The 19,353-nt window shown below is 44.6% G+C and overlaps 1 protein-coding gene and 2 long non-coding RNA genes across 4 annotated transcripts in view; 1 reads left to right on the forward strand and 2 right to left on the reverse strand.

Annotated features, from left to right (window-relative positions):
• Window positions 1–19,353, forward strand: part of LOC120649087 (uncharacterized protein At4g14100-like) — a 38,455-nt gene that overhangs the window by 4,911 nt on the left and 14,191 nt on the right. The window lies entirely within an intron of this gene.
• Window positions 1,240–3,940, reverse strand: LOC120649090. The gene is made up of 2 exons (XR_005665157.1): window positions 3,586–3,940; window positions 1,240–2,031 (listed from the first exon to the last, which is right to left on the reverse strand). It is a non-coding gene; the product is annotated as an uncharacterized LOC120649090 (long non-coding RNA).
• Window positions 4,874–7,642, reverse strand: LOC120649088. Its single transcript, XR_005665155.1, has 3 exons — window positions 7,577–7,642; window positions 6,995–7,414; window positions 4,874–5,718 (listed from the first exon to the last, which is right to left on the reverse strand). It is a non-coding gene; the product is annotated as an uncharacterized LOC120649088 (long non-coding RNA).

The following is a 19,353-nucleotide window of genomic DNA, read 5'->3' on the forward strand; positions in this document are numbered from 1 at the left end:
TTTTTAGTGTTTCCAAAATTAAAAATGAGTTTTAGAAAAATATTTTTCTTTGCGCTTAAGGGATTAAGAGAGATTAGTTCGGAAGCTATATATATATAGTTTGTGTTATATCAGGTGGTTCTATATGATATTAACTAATTTCCAGCACATTACATTTATGTCAAAACTTACTTTCTTGCACAACCTTTATTTAATATTGTATCGACGCACCTACGTTAAGGTAAGCAAGGTAAGCATTCTTGGTAGTCCCTTAGAATAACCCACTTGTTTCATACGTGCGCGGGACCTGTATGATAAGCATACGATGAGGTGATAAGTCTCCATTCAAATGATCTTGTCGCTATCTGCCGCCTGATATGGAGTGCGGACTTCCCGCCGTGTGATTGCAATCACGGCCATCTCGTAAGTCAATGTTACAAGATGTAAATCTGTCATGTGATTAGCCATGACCGTGTACCTTGGGATACGTTTACCCTTGGGTGTCCCGTAAGGCGATTTGTACGGGAAGTGAATATGTTGCCTCGGTAGCGTATGCAGTGCTGTTCATGCAGCGTTGAACACATGGGCACCATCTCTATAGTAGATGGTGATGTATGTGTGAATATGTGAGCAACTGCATATGCGTTACTCATGTGGCGTAGGACACATAGGGACCGTTCGTGTGTGCTGGCACAAAGAGTCCAGTCGTGGATATATATATACAGGACACCACTATTTCATACCCCGGCCAACCAGCGGCGCGCGGCGCGTCCACCTCGCACCCGAGCGGGGTCGGCTCCTCTGTTTTTTTTTGGCCGCGTGTCGCGTCCGCCCAGGCGGTTTCCTCCGCGTACGCCTGACGGTCAAAGCTACGGTTCTTTTCATTTTTTTTAGAATGGCCAAAGCTGCGGTTCACTTCCCCCAGCGTGCAGGAGGCAAAAGGCATATGCTCTCTTCTCACAGAGACGTGAAACATGTCAAGTGTGACTCAAAAAATTTTTTTGGCGATAAAGTAGTTCTGGAATTGAGTGATATGACAACTAATTGAGTTCCCATTTGTTTGTATCGGCATGTCAGGTCATGGATTAAATTACTTACTCTGTTACATAAACGATCATGAAAGAAAGCATAAAATATTTGAACTTATCACTAATACCATTTTGGACTATAAAAACCCCAACTTGAGAAAGGAACTGTCTTATATTTGCTCTCGTTGTCGTTGAAGACATTGGTAAAACAGTACGCATTTGTAGTAAATAGTGAAAGAAAAGTCGTATGAACTGTTGGTATTTATGTTTCCGCGAGGAAACACCAAGGAGGCTTCTGCTGAATATTTTTAATCACAAAGAAAAGAACATACATACAGAGATACATGGCCCTTGCCAAAAAAGAGACCCTATCAGAGACTAGCCACCTAACGAACAATAGTTTTTACAAAATGTAATATTTTTAATGAAGCAGGCTAAACTTTCAATCCTGAGGAACGCATCACTAATACAACACAGACTTTGCAACTCAAGGAATAAGTTTATGCTGTCACAATCTGTTTCCTGCCCAGCCGACCTGTTGTGTTTGCCATTATCATCAACTTTGCAATGACAACAGAGCTTTGCTCCTCCCTCCAGCATGCGCCAGCAGCGAGCTCCTCTAGCAATTTTATTTCCAAATGTACTTTCCAATAAGGAGTCAGCATTGTGTTAATTTCATAGTTGCAAATAACAAATGTGAATGAAAAAACTAGTTAACATGCAAAATACGTAATAATGATAGTGTAATATTTTCAATTGAGATGCATGTATTCCCGAAGACAAACTATCATCTTTTCCACATAGTTTTCTCAAAGAGCAGGCTACCAAACTTTGAACACCAGCAAGAACAGCAAATATCTAGAGCAGAGAAGGCAAAATTATCAATATGAGATATTGGTAAACACTAAACAATAGCCTCAACAGTGGTATCCACATGTGAAAATGCATATTCTTTGTACCTTAGCAGATGACACAGCATTAGGAAATGATCCGTTAAAACCCTTCATTGTAACCAAACCTTTACCTGAAGAGTTAACGAAAATAGCAAAGCAGAGCTATCAGAATATACATTTAGACTTAGCAGCAAAAGATCATAAAACAAACAATGAAACTGCATTCTGGCGCTAGAAACCACCAGGCACAAACAGCCAATCAGGCACTTTTTAGAACACTGGGTCAATTAAAATATAAGGTCCAGATTGGCATTCACTCTACTGACTAATCCAGTAAGTCATAAAGGTGATCTCTCTATTGGTTCTATAACCTTTTAATGACCGTAAGAAAGACCATAAAATATGTTGATACTATATCGAATGGAAACAAAATAGATTTTTTTTCCTTCTTAACACCCACAGGACCTAACAGCTAGGCCAGAGAATATATGGTTTAAGCAGAGGTATACTGATCCACTACCACTACCAGTACTATAAAACAAATAAAAGCAAAACCATTTGTGGACAGATTTATTGTGAAAGTTTCCTTCCATGTGGTATGTGACCATATCGTAAGTTAAAGGATTAAGATCTGTATATCTCAATATCAGCTTCTGTTTTCATTTTCACAAATCAAGGTAGCAATTACTTAGCAAAGAGACTCCCAGCCTGGCAATCCCGTGAAGAATCTTTTCCTTTCACGTGTGTTGATTCAGATCGGGCCTCCATGGCTCAGGTTGAACCATATATGCATTTGACAGGCTAGCCGGTTTTGGAAACAGTTCATTAGAGTATTAGACCCAATTACATAGTGAACAAACAAGTAATCGAGATAATTTATGGATTACTCAAGTTTATTATAGCTCCAGTAATATCAATAGTATTTGACACAATCATTTTCTGTGGTTCCTATTCCTGAATTTCTATATAAAGCAATTATCTTTGAATTTCTATAAGTCAAGGTTGTTTTGTTAGGTTAATTGTGTGTTGTGATGCAGGATGAACCACAAACACAAGATGTTGTCTGGTTGGCATGATGGATGCTGTAAAAAGGAGATATGATCAAAATGTAACCTGCATTAATCCACTTATGAAACTTAAATTCACTTTAGGACTTATCTTTATCCAAATCTATCACTAGCGCAGATCCCCAATTGCATAGAACTGTAAGAAGGCCCATTTTCACATACCCAACTATCCTCGTACTTGCAGGGCAGATAGACTAACAGAGCGGCAGCCTCAAACACACCTCCAGAACTTCTCTCGTTAAAAATAAGATCTAGTATAAGACAAATATGCCAGTAGCATCCAACCCACCAACAATTTAACTATGCACATACTAGTTGAAAACAGATAGCCAATAATTTGGCATTCTGCAAGCTCTTTAAGATTAACAAGAATTGAACCTTTTTCCCAGGCTCAAGTATCAGCACACGCTAGCATATTAACAAGAATATCTGACTGGAATCGAAGTTTCTCCATCTATAGTTTGCTTTTACATTTGTTCTTATTCCTTGTTTCATGAACACAACCAACAGTAAACCTCTGTAGGGTTACATGGTCAGGACCAACACGGCGGCGACCATGGAGTAGGAACAGCAAAAGATGAGGAAATTGAAGGGGACCTTGAGCCGGAGGGGAATCACCTGATCATAAGGCAGGCGGAGAGAGATCGACGGCGACGGGAGGACGGATCGGACTCGCGGAACGGCGATGGGAGGAGCGAGCGGCGTCAGGAACGGGAGGGCGCCGCCTTGAATGCGGGGGATGGCCAGGAGCTGGCGGCGGGCGGCGCCAGTCACGGGATCGGCGACGAGAGGAACGGCGGAGCGGTGTCGGGAAACGGATCGCGAGCTGGGAGGAGGGAGTGCCGTCGGAGGAGAGGAGCGCCATCGGGAGGAGGGGCGGCGTCGGGAGGAGGGAACGCGCCATCGGGAGCGGCGGCGTCGGGTGCCGTCGGGATCTGGCGATCTACTGGCGAGCTGGGTCTTTGTGTGTGTGTGTGGGTTGGGTGGGGGGGGGGGCACGGGGGGAGGGGTGAGGGGCGGGCAGAGCAAAACCGTCTAGGAGGTGGGGCACGACGTCAGAAAACCGGGGCCCGGCGGCCATGCGGCATCGGGCGCGCGCCCGGACGCCGCAGCCGCGGAGGGCGACGGTGCGGCTCGGTTACAGAATACTTATTACCCAGGAGCTAAAATAGAGCTTATATATATATATATGACACCGCTATTCCATATCCATATCCTGGATACAGAATATTATCCCGTACCCGAGCACACCCACCCCGCGCCTGGCTCCCGACGCGTCGCTCCGAGGCTCGCGATTTTTTTTTGTTGACGCGAGGCCGGTTTTCTTCCGTCCCGTCCTGCCGGCGCGCGCACGTCTCCGAGCAGTTGTGCTCCCGACGTGTCGATCCAAGCCAACCCGTCCTGCCGGTGCGCGCACGTGGAGTCGCAGTGCCTAGTTTGTTTTGACCCACGCGTACATGTCTCCATCCGTGCTGCCGAGATGCGCTGGGCATAACACCATGGACTTTATTTTTGAAATCTCAATAATATTTTGACAACAACTACTAGTACGATGTTGCATTCGTTTTCTTACTAATAAACTCAATTTTCTTGTGATGGTAGAAGCCAATAAGGGAGACTCAATCAAGCATTGTTTCTACATAAAGCTTTCAGATTTTTTTTTTCAAGCTCTGAAACTCATAAGGCAATTCAACCGCATCAGGTCAGCACAGTACATCAAACCTACTAGCAAAAAACAGGACTTGCAAAGTCTCCTGAAGCTATCTACCAGAGCAAAAGAATGGCCGATTCTCATCTTGTAGCCAAAGCAGTAACACTTTTGATTTCTGAAGAGATGAACTCTGATATTGAATACATTAAACATTGACACTGCTCAGAGGCAAGGTGCAGAGTAAACACCAATATGTATCAAACAGAATGGTGGTAACTACAACTAATGTTATCGTGCAAAATTGTTGCAGTAATACTTCCACAATGCTTTCACCAATTTGTATGTTCTGGAATCAGAAGAACAATTCAAACTTCTTCGGATCAGCAGAGTTTTTTTGAAGCCATCTAAACTAAAAGGTGTGCAGCCAGTTCTCTTTTCATTGTATCTGAAGCAGCGATGCAAACAATTTCTGAAAAGATGAACTGTGATGTTGCTGTCAGAAGTCTTGCTATCATATTCCTCTAGGCATCAACATCTGGGTGGACAAACTCCTGAGAAGCTGAATTCATGAGGGATCAAGGAAAAACAGTGACACGGTTAGGGACTAGATAGCATATGCTAGAACTCTGGCGCTTTGGAAATCTATGTTCAAGTAGTCATCCCCCTCCATGAACGAGATACGTCGCCGCAACAATGGTGGAGCCTGCTGCATTGGAACAGAGCATTGGTAACTAAATGAACAATATGAACACGTCGCAATGAGAACAAAATGTTCCAACCTAGATAAACTGTTATAGTTACGATCTATCAAGAAATGACCAAGATTTGACACTACGTCGAATAGCTCAAATTGCCCAAACAAACATCGTGAGAAAGAAATCCATGAACTGCTGCCTAAAGTAAACTCTTATAGCCTGAATGGCAAAGCTAACTCCTATCGCCTGAAAACAAAGGTAACTTCAGTCACATGAGATTTAGGATGCGTGAAGGAAAAGGGAACACGGAGCTACAGATTGCAACAATCGACATCCCAATTTGAGCTACGTCGCACACAAATGTTGATGGTCGCCAAAGATGCTCTCGTGGAAAGGGTCTCCGATCTGCACACACAAGGATTAGTACTGGCTAATAGGCTCCTGACATGCCAGAAAATACTTCATGACGCCCATTATCACTAAATATGGGGCACAAGCAAAAAAGAAGCTGAACTGGTTGCCTCAGCACCCAGCCATCACTAAATTTGGGACTGCTAATAAGCTGAAAACACTAGGTCACTAAATTTGGGACTGCCAATAAGCTGAAAACACCAGAAGGTACACCCACTACTCAGTTTAATTCTTTAATCTCTCACCATTATTACAAATCGTCCCCACTAACCGTCTCCACCAACGCGGGTTATCAAGCAGCAGCAGGGGAATAGAATACTAACTGACTGAAAACACCAGCAGGTACTCGATTTAATTTTTCAACCTAATGATTATTATTACACACCATCGCCACCAACACAGGCAATCAAGAAACAGCTGGGGGATAGAATGAAGGTAAGAAAAGGGGGGCACAACTGCAACCTGAACAAATCATCAAGAAACTGAACTATAAAATAATGAAACAGGGAAAAGAATGACGCAGCTACCAATTGGAACAACCTATGACCTATTTTGAACTACAACCTGGACAAATCATCAGAACCTCCAAGGTAAATCAACCAACAGAAATTAAATGGTCTGCAGATAGAAGATTGTATGCAGTAACACAAAAATAGGATAAAGTATTTCTGTATGGCAAAACCATACATTGTACAGAACACCATCTTCATTACTAGTGTGATTTTAAGTCATCCAAAATAACAATTTTAATCTTCATTTGTAGCCTGTGAACTAAGAGCAGTCTAGATCCGGAAGGCAATGGACACAAATTATTTTGACTGAACAAAATGGCCATGGCAAGGCAGCTTTTATATCTCAATGATATAACTGACGAAAGTTGAATATTTTTGATAAATTATGCATCTGATTAATCCACCAAAACATAAAGCTAATCATGCATCATTAGTTACACAGATCCACAACAGAACCACGAAAAACAGCTGCAAGCTCTGTCTAGGCACGGGCAGGGTATTATAATTGTCAGCTAAAAATAAATTGAACCATCAATCAACAAATTCAGCAAAATCTGCCAAATAATTTCCTAGCTAATCTAGTAATCATAACTCTGCCAAGAGATGTTATCTACAACTATCCACGTACGTTGGACTCGGAGATTAATTAGCAAACAAAAATATCCCCTCCTGAAAACATGCACCCGTGGAGTTTCATAAAAAGAATACAATGCACCAGTTGATAATGGAAGAAAGCACAAAAGGGCCGGGCAAGGCACCTGAGGGCAGGGGCTGCGGCACTTGTCCTCTCTGCTGGATGCTTGATTCGGCATTTCGGTGTTGTTGCACGTCGTCGTGCATCTGCTCATGGCCACCAGCTCGTCAGCCAGGGATGGGTGACCACGCATCAGGATCGATCCTGCCATCAATGAGAGTCACAAACTCATCACGTTAGGGACTGGAACAGCAGCCAATGGGATGAAATCTCACCCAATCCGGATTTCTTGGCTCATATATTAATTAATAATAAGGCAACAGATCAAAAGAAATCACCTGGTGAGGTATTTAAAGGGGGCAAGTGAAGAAATAAGATAATGGGAAAGACGGATGTGGGCTCACGGATGGCGAACATCGACGGAATCGGTGGTGGCCAAGCACAATGGCGTGGTGGAGGCCTGTGGCGTCGGGGCGCGGGGGATCTGCGATGGAGGGCAAGACGTAAATTAAACCAGCAAATCCAGCGAGAGGGAAAAAAACTGGATCATGATTCAGGTCACATGAGGCAGACAAGGACAATATAGATTAGAATCAGAATTGAGAAATAAATATCGCAGCGGAAGGGAGAGAGGGGGATGCCGCACCGGTGTCAGTAGCCCCGTCGGGATGATGGTGCGGCGGTGGGCACGCCAGGAGGAGGAGAGCGACGTCGCGTCGTGCGGCGCAGGAGGGCGGTGTGGCGCCGGGGTTGGGGGCGAATCTGGGGGAGGGAGTGGCGACGGGAGGGTGGTGCGGCGCCAGGCGCGTCGGGAGGAGATCGACGTCGCGAGGAAGGTGCGGCGCTGGGGAGGGTGGTGCGGCGTCGGGAGGGCGGAGCGGCGCCGGGGTTGGGGCCGCGTCGCCGACGGCAGGGAGGTGCGCCGGATCCGAGCTATGCGGTTGGCGGGCGTGTCGGGAGGAGATCGACGTCGCGATGGAGGAGCGGCGCTGGGGAGGGTGGTACGGCGTCGCGAGGGAGGAGCGGCGCCGGGGTTGGGGCGGCGTCGCCGACGGCAGGGAGGTGCGGCGGATCCGAGCTGCGCGGTTTGGGTGGGACGGCTTCGAGAGTGGGCTGGGCTCGTGTTTGGTGGTGGTGGTGGTCGTGGGGAGGTTGGGGGAAAAAACCGGGAGCGGAACACCGGGCGGGAAAAATCAGGCGCGGCGCATCGGGCGTGCTGCAAGGCTCGGGTATGGAATAGCTTATTCTATACCCAAGGTATTAAATAGAGCTACTATATATATATATATTAAGTGATTTTCTGCAGGTACACTAACAAACGATTGCGTGAGTTAGAACGAGTACAAAACGACTATATATATAATAGGGAGAGTACGTATGTATGCCACCGAATGTCCACATATATTGCCATATAATTATGTTGGCAAAATTCTGGCGAGAACGTATAGGTCGTGCATGCATGCATTATATCGTGCATACTATTATGTTTTGGCTGTTTGTTAGTATTTCCGTATAAATTTCTTTGTACCATGTACATCTTACTTTCGGTAATTTCAGACCTTATGTCGTTAGGGAAGTAGAAAAATAAATGCGTGTGTTTGAACAAAACCTATCTACTGGTTCAAACAATAGACGTGCAAAGTGAGTCTAGTAGTATGTTCGGTGTTTCTCGTTTCTAAGGTTAGAATCTTTTGACCAATTTTGTCCTCCTTGATAGTTAAAGTAGGAATGTTAACGTTAAATGAAATCCTCGGTTGGTTTTCTTTGTATACCTTTTATCTCGTAATGTAATTAGCAAATCTTATCCTATCCGTGACTCAATGACCATTCCAGTTAATCCAAATATCGATGCTTTCTACTATGGATCAATGTTCAGTTCAAAATCATATATCCTCATCTCTAGGCCATTCGTTCCGATGCCCAACGATAATCCATTCCAGCCCTCCTTGATGACTAAAGACATTCTGTTGTTCTTCGAGTATTGATATCCTTTATTCTTAATCCTTTTTTATTCCTACCCTTAATATGGATTCACTTGCATTCTTGCTCGAATCAATGTGAATAAGTTAAAGATTTTAATCACCTGCATTATAGTCATCTTGCATGAATAGGAATGCAATATTGTTGCATTGCATAATCATACATTGTTTAGGTATGGGTCTGACAAGGTGAAACCCGGATGACAGGCTAGCTAACATTATGTGTCCCGTATATCTACGTAAAACTTTTGATGTTTTTGAAATCTGAAAAACCTCTCTGAATTTGTGCTGCTTGGATTGCTTTCTATGAATTTTCTTTCGTAGCGGTGATTGTCTTTCGAACTATCGTGCCGTGATGAGACCTAGTGCCTCGTATGGACGCATACGATTGTGCCGCTGGGTGCGCGCTGGCGCTTAAGTACGGAGGGACATGGACTGTTGCGACTGTCTTTTTATGCAACCCATAAAATATTTTTCTCTACTTCGTCCTCTTTAAGGGGGTAGGCCCTAGACAAATAACGACGCGAACGGGCTGTTTTAGGTTTGAGTTTCTGGGATAGTAGTACATTAACATGCATGGCAACATATGCATCTTGCATCATGCAGTTCAATTAATAAACAATATCGAGTAAGAATATTCTTGAGAAAAACTTGCTTTGATGCCCTTTCTTTTCAGTTTCCCCGAGTTCATTAAAAACTCACTTTGATGTCTGTTCTATCTAGATTCACCACCAAATTGAGAATTTGATTCTTCTCAAAAATCTCCTTGATTTATATTCATTGACAAGCTTAGAACCTCTCTTCTTCGCAAAATTCTACTATGTGCTAACACTGGGATAGTCAACCGATCCTGTGCAGCCGACTTTGATGGTGATTGTGTATACATATATTATCTACAGTCATTCACGGCAAAAGATGAAGCTCTAGAGCTTTTTAGTGTGGAAAAACAATTGATTAGCTCACACCGTGGCACGGTTAATCTTCAGTTAGGTAATGACAGTCTGGTTGCTATGCAACTTATGTCTTCCAGAACCATATCGAGCAAGGAATTAGCAAATCAGCTGGCAATATTTATACCATTAAAATCAGTTATATTGATTAATCTAGAAACTAGCACCCACATTGGCCGATCCTTGTTCTTAGTTTATCGATTGTTCTCCTTTACTTCCTCTCCACTTAAATCTCGGGACGAGATTTCTTTAAGGGGGTAGGATTGTAACACCCCAGGGGTTACTACGAAATTAGTAAAACCTAAACGTGCTTAACCCAAAACTAATTGGCTTGACTGTCTGCTGCTCGTCGTCGCCGTGGTCAAGTTGGCCACGAACGCCGCCCGCACGCGTTGCGCGCTGTAAGCATCTAGGCCCTCAAGGTATGTTTCGGTGATTAATGACAACCATTATTGTGACTAATGAGTTTGTGCAGCTTAATAGATCATTATCGCTCATTTGGTCGTATGTCAAAAGAGGCCCCTCAATTTCGGTCATTCAAAAAGGCGATCTCGGCTTTTAACTTATATTTGTCAAGGCTAAGGATCTTTCTAGTCCTAAGTGTCACAAGGTTGAGAAGGACACTTAGGTTAGTATAGGTTTTATAGTTTTGTAGTGATCGCACTATTAAGAGGGGTTCATGAGTTAGTAGCTTGATCAAACTTGAGTTGGCCCTAGACATATTACACACTCACTCAAAAACAGCAAAAGATGGTCAATAGAAGTCAACACAACTCTTGGAAGAAGAAACAATCAAAGTCACATTCGAATCCAAGTCAAAACAGCTGAAAACAAAGAAAATCAGTAGCACCGGTTGAACCGGTGCACAAGCATCGGAGCATCCGATGCATGGCGGAAGGACCGATGCCCTGTCGGTCCATCTTCTCTGGATGAAGGCAGATATCAAGTAAAGCACCGGTTGAACCGATGGTCAAGAAGATAAGCACCGGTGCGATGAAAGTCCTTTGTTCCAGAGAGCATGTTTTGATGGATTTCAACCTCTCTTCAGCACCGGTTGAACCGACGCTCCGAAATCAAAGCACCGGTGCAATGGAAGTCCTTTGTTCCAGAGAGCATGTTTGATGGACTCCAACTTCTCTTCAGCACCGGTTGAACCGATGGTTCAGAAACAAAGCACCGGTGCATTGGATGTACTTTGTTCCAGAACGCTTGTTTGAGTTGATCAGCGAACCTCTTCAGCACCGGTTGAACCGATGCCCCTACGGAGCATGCACCGGTGCAATGACGCAAGCGTGGATACTGTGTCAGAACTCCAACGGCTACTTCTTTGACACAGAGAGACCGGTTGAACCGATGCCCATATTTTCTATACCGTCGGTTCTTCCGGTGGTCACAGTTTTTCTGCAGAAAACCTCCAACGGCTATGTGACCTCCTCCACTCTATATAAGGGTACCCCCTGGTTCATTTCAGTTGCCTTTGACACCTTGAAAACCTGAGGCCACCCTTGAGAAGAAGAGATAGAGCTTTGAGCAAAAGAGAGAAGATCTAGTGCTTAGTTTGTGCTTCAACCTTGAAGAACTCATCCATTGCAAGTGTAGCAAGTGTGCTTGAGCTAGGGCCAACTGAGTGTAGGTCAAGTGAAGGCTTAGGAACTTGTTACTCTTGGTGTTTGGCAGCACCTAGACGATCTTGGTGATCGAAGTGTTTCTCGCGGAGCTTGCCAAGGATTGTGGGAGCCCGGAGAAGAAGATTGTACGTGGCTTGAGCTCCACCACGCCGGGATGGTGAACGGAGACTCTTAGTGAGCGCCCAAGTCTCGGTGACATGGGAGGTGACAAGACTCTTAGTGAGTGTCACAACGTGGATTAGGGGTGTGTGCCAACACATCGACACTACGGGAAAAATCCGGTTGTCTCTTGCACTCTCTTTCATTTCAAGCACTTACTTTCATACTTTCTTTCATGTGCTTGACCTTAGAGATCATAGCTTAGCTCTACCTTGCTTAGTTTCATATCTTTGTTAGCTTGTGTAGTTTGCTTTGTTTAGCCGGTTGGTGAATTGAGCCTTACTAGCCTTGCATAGGTTAAGGTTGTTTTATTGCTTTAGAATTTTGAAAAAGGCCCAATTCACCCCCCCTCTTGGTCCATCGATCCTTACAATTGGTATCAGAGCCTCGTTGCTCATTTGGATCATTAGGCTTCACCGCCTAGAGCTATGACCAAGATGGGAGGTTCGCCGCCTCACTTCGAGGGCAAGAACTTTGCCTATTGGAAAGTTCGTATGGCCGCATACCTTGATGCGATTGCCCCCGAAGTGTGGTTGGCAACAAAGACCGGGTTCACCGGAACTCCCACCACGGAGCAATTAAAATGGAATGCAAAGGCTAGAAATGCAATTTTCGAAGCCATTAGTGAGGAAGTCTTTGCTAGAGTAAATGGCATGGACTTAGCAAGTGATATATGGAAAGAGCTAATTGAAATTTATGAAGGCTCCACAAAAGTCCGTGAACAAAAATATCACTTGTTTAGAGCAAAATATGATTCTTTTAAAATGCTTGCTCATGAAAATTGCAATGATATGTATTCCCGCTTGAATGTCATTGTCAAGGACATTAATGCTCTTGAAGTTTCCAAAATTGACAGTGGCTCCATCAACCGCAAGATTCTCATGCTCCTTCCGAAGCCCAAGTACAACATTATCAATGCTATGCTTCAAAAGGAGAATCTTGATACAATGGAAGTGGGAGAGCTTGTGGGCGAAATTCGCGCTCATGAAATGAGTATCCTTGGTATGACCGAAGAGCCAACAACAAGCAAGTCAATTGCTCTCAAAACCAAGGCTAACAAATCCCGCAAGCTCAAGATGGTCAAGCAAGAATCAAGCTCAATCAATGAAGAAGAGGATCATCATGAGAGCTCATCCGATGAACAAGATGATGGAGAACTTGCTCTCATGATGAGGAAGTTCACACGCTTGAATGACAAGATCAACAAGAAGGGTTTCAACTTTGACCCCAAAAGAAGAATGTTCCGGCCATGGGATGAAATCTCACCCAATCCGGATTTCTTGGCTCATATATTAATTAATAATAAGGCAACAGATCAAAAGAAATCACCTGGTGAGGTATTTAAAGGGGGCAAGTGAAGAAATAAGATAATGGGAAAGACGGATGTGGGCTCACGGATGGCGAACATCGACGGAATCGGTGGTGGCCAAGCACAATGGCGTGGTGGAGGCCTGTGGCGTCGGGGCGCGGGGGATCTGCGATGGAGGGCAAGACGTAAATTAAACCAGCAAATCCAGCGAGAGGGAAAAAAACTGGATCATGATTCAGGTCACATGAGGCAGACAAGGACAATATAGATTAGAATCAGAATTGAGAAATAAATATCGCAGCGGAAGGGAGAGAGGGGGATGCCGCACCGGTGTCAGTAGCCCCGTCGGGATGATGGTGCGGCGGTGGGCACGCCAGGAGGAGGAGAGCGACGTCGCGTCGTGCGGCGCAGGAGGGCGGTGTGGCGCCGGGGTTGGGGGCGAATCTGGGGGAGGGAGTGGCGACGGGAGGGTGGTGCGGCGCCAGGCGCGTCGGGAGGAGATCGACGTCGCGAGGAAGGTGCGGCGCTGGGGAGGGTGGTGCGGCGTCGGGAGGGCGGAGCGGCGCCGGGGTTGGGGCCGCGTCGCCGACGGCAGGGAGGTGCGCCGGATCCGAGCTATGCGGTTGGCGGGCGTGTCGGGAGGAGATCGACGTCGCGATGGAGGAGCGGCGCTGGGGAGGGTGGTACGGCGTCGCGAGGGAGGAGCGGCGCCGGGGTTGGGGCGGCGTCGCCGACGGCAGGGAGGTGCGGCGGATCCGAGCTGCGCGGTTTGGGTGGGACGGCTTCGAGAGTGGGCTGGGCTCGTGTTTGGTGGTGGTGGTGGTCGTGGGGAGGTTGGGGGAAAAAACCGGGAGCGGAACACCGGGCGGGAAAAATCAGGCGCGGCGCATCGGGCGTGCTGCAAGGCTCGGGTATGGAATAGCTTATTCTATACCCAAGGTATTAAATAGAGCTACTATATATATATATATATTAAGTGATTTTCTGCAGGTACACTAACAAACGATTGCGTGAGTTAGAACGAGTACAAAACGACTATATATATAATAGGGAGAGTACGTATGTATGCCACCGAATGTCCACATATATTGCCATATAATTATGTTGGCAAAATTCTGGCGAGAACGTATAGGTCGTGCATGCATGCATTATATCGTGCATACTATTATGTTTTGGCTGTTTGTTAGTATTTCCGTATAAATTTCTTTGTACCATGTACATCTTACTTTCGGTAATTTCAGACCTTATGTCGTTAGGGAAGTAGAAAAATAAATGCGTGTGTTTGAACAAAACCTATCTACTGGTTCAAACAATAGACGTGCAAAGTGAGTCTAGTAGTATGTTCGGTGTTTCTCGTTTCTAAGGTTAGAATCTTTTGACCAATTTTGTCCTCCTTGATAGTTAAAGTAGGAATGTTAACGTTAAATGAAATCCTCGGTTGGTTTTCTTTGTATACCTTTTATCTCGTAATGTAATTAGCAAATCTTATCCTATCCGTGACTCAATGACCATTCCAGTTAATCCAAATATCGATGCTTTCTACTATGGATCAATGTTCAGTTCAAAATCATATATCCTCATCTCTAGGCCATTCGTTCCGATGCCCAACGATAATCCATTCCAGCCCTCCTTGATGACTAAAGACATTCTGTTGTTCTTCGAGTATTGATATCCTTTATTCTTAATCCTTTTTTATTCCTACCCTTAATATGGATTCACTTGCATTCTTGCTCGAATCAATGTGAATAAGTTAAAGATTTTAATCACCTGCATTATAGTCATCTTGCATGAATAGGAATGCAATATTGTTGCATTGCATAATCATACATTGTTTAGGTATGGGTCTGACAAGGTGAAACCCGGATGACAGGCTAGCTAACATTATGTGTCCCGTATATCTACGTAAAACTTTTGATGTTTTTGAAATCTGAAAAACCTCTCTGAATTTGTGCTGCTTGGATTGCTTTCTATGAATTTTCTTTCGTAGCGGTGATTGTCTTTCGAACTATCGTGCCGTGATGAGACCTAGTGCCTCGTATGGACGCATACGATTGTGCCGCTGGGTGCGCGCTGGCGCTTAAGTACGGAGGGACATGGACTGTTGCGACTGTCTTTTTATGCAACCCATAAAATATTTTTCTCTACTTCGTCCTCTTTAAGGGGGTAGGCCCTAGACAAATAACGACGCGAACGGGCTGTTTTAGGTTTGAGTTTCTGGGATAGTAGTACATTAACATGCATGGCAACATATGCATCTTGCATCATGCAGTTCAATTAATAAACAATATCGAGTAAGAATATTCTTGAGAAAAACTTGCTTTGATGCCCTTTCTTTTCAGTTTCCCCGAGTTCATTAAAAACTCACTTTGATGTCTGTTCTATCTAGATTCACCACCAAATTGAGAATTTGATTCTTCTCAAAAATCTCCTTGATTTATATTCATTGACAAGCTTAGAACCTCTCTTCTTCGCAAAATTCTACTATGTGCTAACACTGGGATAGTCAACCGATCCTGTGCAGCCGACTTTGATGGTGATTGTGTATACATATATTATCTACAGTCATTCACGGCAAAAGATGAAGCTCTAGAGCTTTTTAGTGTGGAAAAACAATTGATTAGCTCACACCGTGGCACGGTTAATCTTCAGTTAGGTAATGACAGTCTGGTTGCTATGCAACTTATGTCTTCCAGAACCATATCGAGCAAGGAATTAGCAAATCAGCTGGCAATATTTATACCATTAAAATCAGTTATATTGATTAATCTAGAAACTAGCACCCACATTGGCCGATCCTTGTTCTTAGTTTATCGATTGTTCTCCTTTACTTCCTCTCCACTTAAATCTCGGGACGAGATTTCTTTAAGGGGGTAGGATTGTAACACCCCAGGGGTTACTACGAAATTAGTAAAACCTAAACGTGCTTAACCCAAAACTAATTGGCTTGACTGTCTGCTGCTCGTCGTCGCCGTGGTCAAGTTGGCCACGAACGCCGCCCGCACGCGTTGCGCGCTGTAAGCATCTAGGCCCTCAAGGTATGTTTCGGTGATTAATGACAACCATTATTGTGACTAATGAGTTTGTGCAGCTTAATAGATCATTATCGCTCATTTGGTCGTATGTCAAAAGAGGCCCCTCAATTTCGGTCATTCAAAAAGGCGATCTCGGCTTTTAACTTATATTTGTCAAGGCTAAGGATCTTTCTAGTCCTAAGTGTCACAAGGTTGAGAAGGACACTTAGGTTAGTATAGGTTTTATAGTTTTGTAGTGATCGCACTATTAAGAGGGGTTCATGAGTTAGTAGCTTGATCAAACTTGAGTTGGCCCTAGACATATTACACACTCACTCAAAAACAGCAAAAGATGGTCAATAGAAGTCAACACAACTCTTGGAAGAAGAAACAATCAAAGTCACATTCGAATCCAAGTCAAAACAGCTGAAAACAAAGAAAATCAGTAGCACCGGTTGAACCGGTGCACAAGCATCGGAGCATCCGATGCATGGCGGAAGGACCGATGCCCTGTCGGTCCATCTTCTCTGGATGAAGGCAGATATCAAGTAAAGCACCGGTTGAACCGATGGTCAAGAAGATAAGCACCGGTGCGATGAAAGTCCTTTGTTCCAGAGAGCATGTTTTGATGGATTTCAACCTCTCTTCAGCACCGGTTGAACCGACGCTCCGAAATCAAAGCACCGGTGCAATGAAAGTCCTTTGTTCCAGAGAGCATGTTTGATGGACTCCAACTTCTCTTCAGCACCGGTTGAACCGATGGTTCAGAAACAAAGCACCGGTGCATTGGATGTACTTTGTTCCAGAACGCTTGTTTGAGTTGATCAGCGAACCTCTTCAGCACCGGTTGAACCGATGCCCCTACGGAGCATGCACCGGTGCAATGACGCAAGCGTGGATACTGTGTCAGAACTCCAACGGCTACTTCTTTGACACAGAGAGACCGGTTGAACCGATGCCCATATTTTCTATACCGTCGGTTCTTCCGGTGGTCACAGTTTTTCTGCAGAAAACCTCCAACGGCTATGTGACCTCCTCCACTCTATATAAGGGTACCCCCTGGTTCATTTCAGTTGCCTTTGACACCTTGAAAACCTGAGGCCACCCTTGAGAAGAAGAGATAGAGCTTTGAGCAAAAGAGAGAAGATCTAGTGCTTAGTTTGTGCTTCAACCTTGAAGAACTCATCCATTGCAAGTGTAGCAAGTGTGCTTGAGCTAGGGCCAACTGAGTGTAGGTCAAGTGAAGGCTTAGGAACTTGTTACTCTTGGTGTTTGGCAGCACCTAGACGATCTTGGTGATCGAAGTGTTTCTCGCGGAGCTTGCCAAGGATTGTGGGAGCCCGGAGAAGAAGATTGTACGTGGCTTGAGCTCCACCACGCCGGGATGGTGAACGGAGACTCTTAGTGAGCGCCCAAGTCTCGGTGACATGGGAGGTGACAAGACTCTTAGTGAGTGTCACAACGTGGATTAGGGGTGTGTGCCAACACATCGACACTACGGGAAAAATCCGGTTGTCTCTTGCACTCTCTTTCATTTCAAGCACTTACTTTCATGCTTTCTTTCATGTGCTTGACCTTAGAGATCATAGCTTAGCTCTACCTTGCTTAGTTTCATATCTTTGTTAGCTTGTGTAGTTTGCTTTGTTTAGCCGGTTGGTGAATTGAGCCTTACTAGCCTTGCATAGGTTAAGGTTGTTTTATTGCTTTAGAATTTTGAAAAAGGCCCAATTCACCCCCCCTCTTGGTCCATCGATCCTTACAATTGGTATCAGAGCCTCGTTGCTCATTTGGATCATTAGGCTTCACCGCCTAGAGCTATGACCAAGATGGGAGGTTCGCCGCCTCACTTCGAGGGCAAGAACTTTGCCTATTGGAAAGTTCGTATGGCCGCATACCTTGATGCGATTGCCCCCGAAGTGTGGTTGGCAACAAAGACCGGGTTCACCGGAACTCCCACCACGGAGCAATTAAAATGGAATGCAAAGGCTAGAAATGCAATTTTCGAAGCCATTAGTGAGGAAGTCTTTGCTAGAGTAAATGGCATGGACTTAGCAAGTGATATATGGAAAGAGCTAATTGAAATTTATGAAGGCTCCACAAAAGTCCGTGAACAAAAATATCACTTGTTTAGAGCAAAATATGATTCTTTTAAAATGCTTGCTCATGAAAATTGCAATGATATGTATTCCCGCTTGAATGTCATTGTCAAGGACATTAATGCTCTTGAAGTTTCCAAAATTGACAGTGGCTCCATCAACCGCAAGATTCTCATGCTCCTTCCGAAGCCCAAGTACAACATTATCAATGCTATGCTTCAAAAGGAGAATCTTGATACAATGGAAGTGGGAGAGCTTGTGGGCGAAATTCGCGCTCATGAAATGAGTATCCTTGGTATGACCGAAGAGCCAACAACAAGCAAGTCAATTGCTCTCAAAACCAAGGCTAACAAATCCCGCAAGCTCAAGATGGTCAAGCAAGAATCAAGCTCAAGCAATGAAGAAGAGGATCATCATGAGAGCTCATCCGATGAACAAGATGATGGAGAACTTGCTCTCATGATGAGGAAGTTCACACGCTTGAATGACAAGATCAACAAGAAGGGTTTCAACTTTGACCCCAAAAGAAGAATGTTCCGGCCATGGGGAGATGTCAAGAACAAAACTTGCTATAATTGTGGAGAAAAAGGCCACATCTCTCCCGATTGCCCCAAGCCGGACAAAAGGAAGAAGGACAACAAAGGCAAACATCGACATGATTCAAGTGATGATGAAGAAGATGAGAAGAAGAACAAGAACAAGAAGCTTGGGAAGAAGAAGAGCCATGACAAGAAGACCAAGCTCTTCCCAAAGAAGAAAGGGCACACCAAGAGAAGCTTCTTGGTGGAAAAACAAGAATGGGTGACCGATGTCTCATCAAGCGAAGATTCAAGTGATGAAGAAGACATAGTCACCATCGCCCTCACAAATGAAGAACCATCACTACCTCCACCTCCAATGTGCCTCATGGCAAAAGGTAACACCAAGGTATGTGAGGTAGATAGTGAAGATGAAAGTGATGAAGAGCTTGATCCTTATGAATTCACTAATCTCATTAATGAGTACACATCCGTCATCAAGAGGGAAAAGGGCAAAGTCAAGATTCTTGAGAGCACTCATGCCAAGTTAGAGCTTGCCCACTCCGACTTGCTTGGCAAGTACAATGACTTGCTCAAAAAGCACAATGAGTCACTTGTACTTGCTAAGCAAGTTGAAGAGAGCCACAAAAAGCTTAAACAAGAGCATAGGGAGTTGGCTCACAAATATCAAGAACTTGAATTTGCCTATGAAGCAATTGACCCAAGTCTTGAGAACTTTGCTCATGAAACTATTGAGAAGGTCAATGCTTCTA

This window comes from Panicum virgatum, chromosome 9K (assembly GCF_016808335.1).
Source record: "Panicum virgatum strain AP13 chromosome 9K, P.virgatum_v5, whole genome shotgun sequence".
In the NCBI taxonomy this organism is placed as follows: Eukaryota; Viridiplantae; Streptophyta; class Magnoliopsida; order Poales; family Poaceae; genus Panicum; species Panicum virgatum.